The following is a 7,895-nucleotide window of genomic DNA, read 5'->3' as shown; positions in this document are numbered from 1 at the left end:
TTAAATTTTTAATTTTTTTTATTTCTAGTCTCGGTATGGTTCGCAAAATGTGCCAGAGGTTGTTTTTTTGTGGGTTTTATTTAGAGAAATACAGGTGGGTTTTTTAGGGTCGGCGAAAAAAAATAGGGTTGGCCGGGTTACCTTAAACCAACATATTGGCCTAAGGTGATCAAACATAATCAACATGCATTTTCACCGGAAGAGTACAATTTTAAGTGGTGCAAATGCATTAGGCCAACAAAAAAAGTTGTATGTTTCTGGTAACATGGCTACAAAAAATAGGGTAGGTAGGTAGGGATTTTTTTGTTTTTTTGTTTTTTGTTGTTGGTCAGGGTAGAAAATAACTATACAGTGACGCAAAGAGACTGGACTTACTATACAAAGAGAAAGACAACACATTACAAAACAAATGAGACAAAAGGGATGCGGGGTTATCCCCCTTGTGTCGTCTGCCGTCTGTTACTTTCGTTTTGACGCTTTTTTTTTTCTTTTTTTTTTTTTTTTTTACAAATGCAATAAAAAAAAAGTCCAGGGTCGGCGGGAAAAAACTAGGTAGGGTCGGGTGACCAGAAACATACAACTTTTTTTGTTAGGCCTCAGGCAGCATTAAAAATCAATTTATCGTCATCAAACAATGCAAGGTTGACCGATCGCTTTATGAGGGTATTTACAAGACAAATAAAACAACAACAACAACAACAACAAGAAATGCAAGTTTTTTTAACGTTTAATTTTTGAAAAAACAAGAAATTCACAAGTACATCGACCAAATGGTTTTTAAAGTGGACAGACAGACACATAATCATGAAACAAATGAGGTAACAAGAGGCGAAGCCTTCAAGGCTCACGTAAGAAATCGACGAACAGTAACACAAACTCAATCACTTCGTCACACATACACACACACACACACACACACACACACACGCACATACACACACACACACACACACACACACACACACACACACACACACACACACACACACAGTAAGCGGCATAGGTGACACTGTGCAAGAAAGCGAGACACTACACTCTAAATTTTATAACACTTTGAGAACATTGAAAGTGTTTAGGGTGAACACTTAAAGTGTTAGGGTGAACACATTTTTACACTTTTGGAACACAGAAAGTGTTCTCAATGTGTTATCCTGAAGCATCTTCTGCTACCTGAACACTTTTGGAACACATGGTAAACACTTTTTAGCACAGTGGAACACCAGGTGAACACACGTGTTCAACAAGTGTTCCACAAGTGTTCCACTTCGTCTTTTAGTCATGCTCCGAATAAAACAATACATTAAAAATATTTGGGCCATGAGCAGATTCGAACCCGAGACCTTCGCCTTGCCATGTCAGCGCTCTACCGATTGAGCTACGGAGACTCGTCGGGATCTAGCGTCGCTTAGAGTATATATAATTTGTATACCCCCTAGACCGCTGCGGGACGTTTTTTTGTTTTTGTTTTTAATCGTGTTGTGCTTATATTTTTTCATCAAACATTTATTTCATCTGAGACATCTAATAAGCGGTAAGTATTAGCATTTTTATTTTTACACTTTAATAATGTTACTAATTGTCCCATCATGCTTCATCTGGACCAAAAAAGAACGTTGACACTTTTAGATCTGTGGACCTGTCTGCGTTGTCGCTGCGTTGATTTGGCTCAGGATTTCCGATTGTTATCTGTAAGTTGCTTGCTGAGATTTTGTATTAATTCATCTAAGCTTAGTCACTCGTATTTTTGTTGTAACATGTTCCCGTTACTTGTATCTGTGGACGTTTTAAGACAATTTCTCTAATTTTGCTGTCGCAACGGTTTCAGCTGATCAGTGGACCTTTTACATTAGTTCTGCGTTGGTAAATAAACTCTATTTCAATTTGATGTTGATTTTATGTTTTATTCTGGTTGATGTGCTTGGTTTTTTGTTATTGTTATACGTGTATGTCCAGGGGTTCCTTATAATGATAATGGTGGTCCAGTGAACGATACCTTCCGCCTGTGGTCACAGCAATACATTGGCAGATTTTCGGATTCTTCTTCTTCCTTTGGTTAGAGATCATAGATGTACGATCTGCACGCTAGATAAAGTGAAGCGGTAGGCTAAAAACAGCATACATTAATGAACAACATTCATCATAATAGTGGCCAGGTTGATTGTGTGCGCAATTTAGAATAATTCTATGCATGCTTGGTTGTATTTGATTTCACAGATCTATCACACTTTCAGGGAACTGGGAAGCCGTTTGAGCTGATGTGCCCATGTGGCGAATCGATGTGGGCGTAACCTGCGCACATTACTTCTGAATTGCACTGAGGATGAACAGGAGGCACTGACGGCAACCCAGACGTGTTTACCAAGGTACGCATGTCCTGCATTTGCATATATTGTGTAGTTTTGCAGAGAAATATTGACTTTCAAATTGATCTGATAAGTTTTGTTTGTTTGTTTGCTTAACGCCCAGCCGACTACGAAGGGCCATATCAGGGCGGTGCTGCTTTGACATTTAACGTGCGCCACACACAAGACAGAAGTCGCAGCACAGGCTTCATGTCTCACCTAGTCACATTATTCTGACACCGGACCAACCAGTCCTAGCACTAACCCCATAATGCCAGACGCCAGGCGGAGCAGCCACTAGATTGCCAATTTTAAAGTTTTAGGTATGACCCGGCCGGGGTTCGAAGCCACGACCTCCCGATCACCGGGCGGACGCCTTACCACTAGGCCAATTGTGCCGGCGGTTGCGGAATCATTGATTATACTATTTGCTGAAATACTCTGTTTCAAAATTAATATCTCCGTGCAAAACACACCAGACAGTCGCCAAACTCATATGTGGACACACACACACACACACACACACACACACACACACACACACACACACACACACACACACACACACACACACACACACACTCACAGCCAGCCCCCTCTCCTTCCACATTTGACAGAAATCTAAATGTTGATACACAGTTTCACAATAAACAAAAGTATGAGAATCAGAACACTTGTCAGTGTTGCTACGATGTGGAACTTCAGTAAAATAGTGTTTGATTTCTTAACATGCATCTTGTGTGTGCAGGAACCATACTGCTTGGCTGAGGCAGTTCACTTTCTGGAGATGGAGCTAACAGTAATGCGACGAAACCTTGTGGATGCACTTCATGTAAGTTTAAGCTTTCTGTGGGATACAGCGCAGTTACATTTTGAGAATGCTGCCTTATTTTGCAGTCTTCTCCTTAAAAGGTGGAAAAAATATACATATTTTTAAGTTCAGTGAGTGCTGAGGCCTGCAATGATAAAATGTTTTCCTGAACTAAGTCTACTCAGAATTTCCATTCGTTATGGTAGAGTAGTGCCGTAAACACTGAGGCCAGCTTTAGTCAAAGCATGGCCAACAGACAACACGCTGCTGATCCGCTTGGATCTGCCATTGCCGCTAACAGTGTATGCAGGGTGCATTCAATATGACACCCTTTTCTTTTGAAAATATTCTCATCGGAGTTTATGATTGGTTTTGACAGTGATCGCTGGCCTCCAATGGTCGCTGACAAGGTGTTTTCCTTCGGTTCACGTAGGTTTAGCTTGAGATCACGTGAGTTAAAAGTGATCCGTTTGTAAGTTTTGGTTAGTTTGATCTAAATATTTTAGAAAATTATGATAGAAATTAGAATGCATTTTATATTAAAGAATGCATTCCATATCATAGAACACATTCTATATTTATAGAATGCATTCTATAAAATAGAAAACATTGTATAATATAGAATGCATTCAATCATACTTGTCATTTGCCCAGAAATGTATTCTATTATAGAATGCATTCTATAACGTCCAACAATGCATTCTTATGATAGAATGCATTCCATAAAGCGCCACAAAACTTCTACAGGCCAGCTCGGTATGGTCCCTGCTTCGAAAGCAGATCTACAAACACTCTCACACACAGCTCTCTCTTTCTCTCTGTCTCTCTCTCTCTGTCTCTCTCTGTCTCTCTCTCTCTGTCTCTGTCTCTCTCTCTCTCTCTCTCTCTCTCTCTCTCTCTCTCTCTCTGTGCGTGTGTGTGGCTGTGTGTGTGTGTGTGTGTGTGTGTGTAGTTCTGCTTTTCTTTGCGGGGCTGGCCTGTTGTAGTTTCGGGACATTATGCATATAAATTATAATGCATTTCAGGACGTTAAAGAACGCATTCTATCATAAAAAGCATTTTGGTATTTTGTGTAAATAGAAATAGAATGCATTTTATCATAGAGTTCGGAACGTTATAGAATGCATTCTATAATATAGAATACATTACAAAATAAATGATTTCCTTATAATTCATTATTTAGATCAAACCAACAAAACTTAGGTAGTTTCTTTACAAACGGATTACTAGAGGGTCGGTGCATTCAATATGACACCCTTTTCTTTGAACTAAAACTCATCGGAGTTCACGATTAATTGCGACAGTGATCTTTGGCTTCCAGTGATTGTTGACAAGGTGTTTTCCCTGGGTTCACATAGGTTTAAGAACGAGTTAAGGAAAACGGGCGTGCTCAAGGCCTCGCCACATTGGCAGTACGGTTTACTGCTTACCTTATATAAACAATTTGTAGAGTGCCATTTTCCAGAGTGGCCACGCGCTAATGAAATCCTTGCGAAAGACCTATTTTAATTCTACTTTTTACATTTAGTCAAGTTATGACTAAATGTTTTAACATCGAGGGGGGAATCGAGACGAGGGTCGTGGTGTATGTGTGTGTGTCTGTGCGTGTGTGTGTGTGTGTGTGTGTGTGTGTGTGTGTGTGTAGAGCGATTCAGACTAAACTACTGGACCGATCTTTATGAAATTTGACATGAGAGTTCCTGGGTATGAAATCCCCGAACGTTTTTTTCATTTTTTTGATAAATGTCTTTGATGACGTCATATCCGGCTTTTCGTGAAAGTTGAGGCGGCACTGTCACGCCCTCATTTTTCAACCAAATTGATTGAAATTTTGGTCAAGTAATCTTCGACAAAGCCCGGACTTCGGTATTGCATTTCAGCTTGGTGGCTTAAAAATTAATTAATGACTTTGGTCATTAAAAATCTGAAAATTGTAAAGAAAAATAAAAATTTATAAAACGATCCAAATTTACGTTCATCTTATTTTCCATCATTTTCTGATTCCAAAAACATATAAATATGTTATATTTGGATTAAAAACAAGCTCTGAAAATTAAATATATAAAATTTATTATCAAAATTAAATTGTCGAAATCAATTTAAAAACACTTTCATCTTATTCCCTGTCGGTTCCTGATTCCAAAAACATATAGATATGATATGTTTGGATTAAAAACACGCTCAGAAAGTTAAAACAAAGAGAGGTACAGAAAAGCGTGCTATCCTTCTTAGCGCAACTACTACCCCGCTCTTCTTGTCAATTTCACTGCCTTTGCCATGAGCGGTGGACTGACGATGCTACGAGTATACGGTCTTGCTGAAAAATGGCATTGCGTTCAGTTTCATTCTGTGAGTTCGACAGCTACTTGACTAAATGTTGTATTTTCGCCTTTTGCGACTTGTTGTTCTTAGGGACAGACTCCTGCTTCAAGAGAGATTACTTTTTGCATTCAGTCGTGTGTGCATGTGCGTGCATGCGAGTGTCATTGTGTGTTGGGAAGGTGAGAGCGAATTGGACGTGACGTATTTGTTCTCTGTTATGTGACCTATGCCCGTTCTGGAATAAAAAAAGTTTACCTGTAACTGCGATTGTTGGAGATCTGCTGACAGCAAGAAGAAGTCCACTATTAGTTAAGATTGACACTTCAGTGTTATCAATTAAGTACAAACGTTTAACACAAACCTGTTAAGAGTTGGAAATGCATCATGTTCTAAAACTCACTTTTATTTCGAACAGGATGTTCCGGACAGCGAGTTGAAAACTAAACCAAAGACCAAGGGCCTGGAATCCTCCCAACTCTGAAGGGTGTTTTTGTTATCGGACTTTCGTGTGTGAACTTTCAAGATGGGGTTTACCAGAGCTCCGTTCATATTATTTAATAGCAACATATACCGAGCAACAAAAGAAACGCGAAAAAATTCTGCAATGTTTGATTGACAAAATCTCGAACAATTATGGAGTTAGAATTATCAAACCACAACATTTTGATGAAGGCATGTTTGACACAGCTGTTGCGTGAGTATTTCGATGCTGCGATTGTTTCAACACACGGGACAAAACGAAGTTTTGGAGGTCTCGCTCAGTCAGCCTTCATCGCGTTCTCTGGCCACTGATCGGACACTGGTTGCTTCCAGTGATGATCCTGGTATTGTCAGCGGCTGAATTGAATCGATGTCGAAGACGTTGTGGAAGGAAATTGCGATCTTGTCTTATTGGGGTAATGCGAAAAAATCTACCGCGTTGCATAACTGCAGTGCTTCCAATGTCACCAGAACATTGCAGAAGGTGATAAACTGTTGACACATGCACGTTTAAAGCCCATGCCAGCGCTTCTGGATCACCCCCAGCTTTAAATCGACCTGGCATTTTGGTGGTGTCAATCTTGGCATCCTGGCTGTTTCAAAAGTGAGACTGGCAGCAAGCGTGCCATGGTCTCTTTTGGTTGCTAATGCATTAGTGAACACATCTCACACATCAGATTTCTCCTGCTCCACTTGCACGTGCTGCGAGCGCGCATTATGTGTTTTACGATAAACCTGCTTGTCCCGTGTGTTAAAACAGTCACAGCATCAAAATAATCACACAAAAGCAAGGTCAAACATGCCTTCATTAAACTTTTGTAGTTTAATAATTCTAACTCTATAATTGATGAAGATTTTGTCAATCAAACAATGACGAATTTTGTTGCTCGGTATATTATGTGTTCAACAATTCCTACCCCAGACCCGTTTGTTCTGCGACTGCTGCAGACATTTCTTTTTGTCAATTAAAAATGCTTCTTTGCTCACAAAATTTGATTTTAATGTCTTTCTGAATTGTATGACAGTGCAGGATGAAAGTGTTCCAAAAGTGTTCTAAAAGTGTTCCAAAAGTGTTCTAAAAGTGTTCCAAAAGTGTTCCAAAAGTGTTCTAAAAGTGTTCCAAAAGTGTTCTAAAAGTGTTCTAAAAGTGTTCCAAAAGTGTTTCAAAAGTGTTCCAAAAGTGTTCTAAAAGTGTTGACCTGAACACTTTTATGTGTTCAAAAGTGGTTACAGCAGGGTGAACACTTAAAAGTGTTCAGATGTGAACACTTTTGGAACACTTTTGGAACACTTTTGGAACACTTTTTTGTGTATAGAACACTTTTTGTGTTCCAAAAGTGTTCCAAAAGTGTTCTACTAAAAGGGTGTTCAGAAGTGGTTACAGAAAGGGTGTTCAGGAGTGGAACACTTTTGTTTAGAGTGTAGATCTAGATCTGAATGGCCGATTTCGAAGAAAAAACTAGTCTCGGCCCGCTCAAAATAACAATGACCGAGACTTTCAGTAATTCCTTCGCGTGACGTCTAACCCTCTTACGTCATAATGTGACGTCTTCAAATGTTGTGACGTCTTCAAATGTTAAAGTTTCTACCACAGACATACATACATACATACGCACGCACGCACACACGCACGCACTCACAGACAGACAAAAGTTAGCATCGCATAGGCTACACTTACGTGAGCCAAATAAGATTGTCAGAGTCGCATCTCATCGATCTTGCCAGATATCGAACGCACAGTAAAGAGGCAGTGCAGGAGTCACATCATTGCTGAAGGAACGATTTGTATTTTTGTTGCATAAAACGACAGAAACATCAAAAAGCTTTACACAACTTTTCACAGATGACTACACATACCTTTAGTCAGTGTTGCCAGCCAAACGAAATTTAATGCGGTTTGTCAGTTCGCATCTCCCGCCAAAATGTTATTCACATTTTTC

At 39.6% G+C, this 7,895-nt stretch overlaps 1 long non-coding RNA gene across 1 annotated transcript; it reads left to right on the top strand.

Moving 5' to 3' along the window:
• Positions 1-1,570: 1,570 nt before the first annotated feature.
• On the top strand, positions 1,571-6,946 carry LOC138965106 (uncharacterized). Its single transcript, XR_011455305.1, has 4 exons — positions 1,571-1,688; positions 2,232-2,363; positions 3,091-3,174; positions 5,891-6,946. It is a non-coding gene; the product is annotated as an uncharacterized lncRNA (long non-coding RNA).
• Positions 6,947-7,895: the final 949 nt, after the last annotated feature.

This window comes from Littorina saxatilis, linkage group LG4 (assembly GCF_037325665.1).
Source record: "Littorina saxatilis isolate snail1 linkage group LG4, US_GU_Lsax_2.0, whole genome shotgun sequence".
Classification (NCBI taxonomy): Eukaryota; Metazoa; Mollusca; class Gastropoda; order Littorinimorpha; family Littorinidae; genus Littorina; species Littorina saxatilis.
Note: the sequence above shows the minus strand (reverse complement) of the source record. Positions and strands in the feature narration are given on the sequence as shown.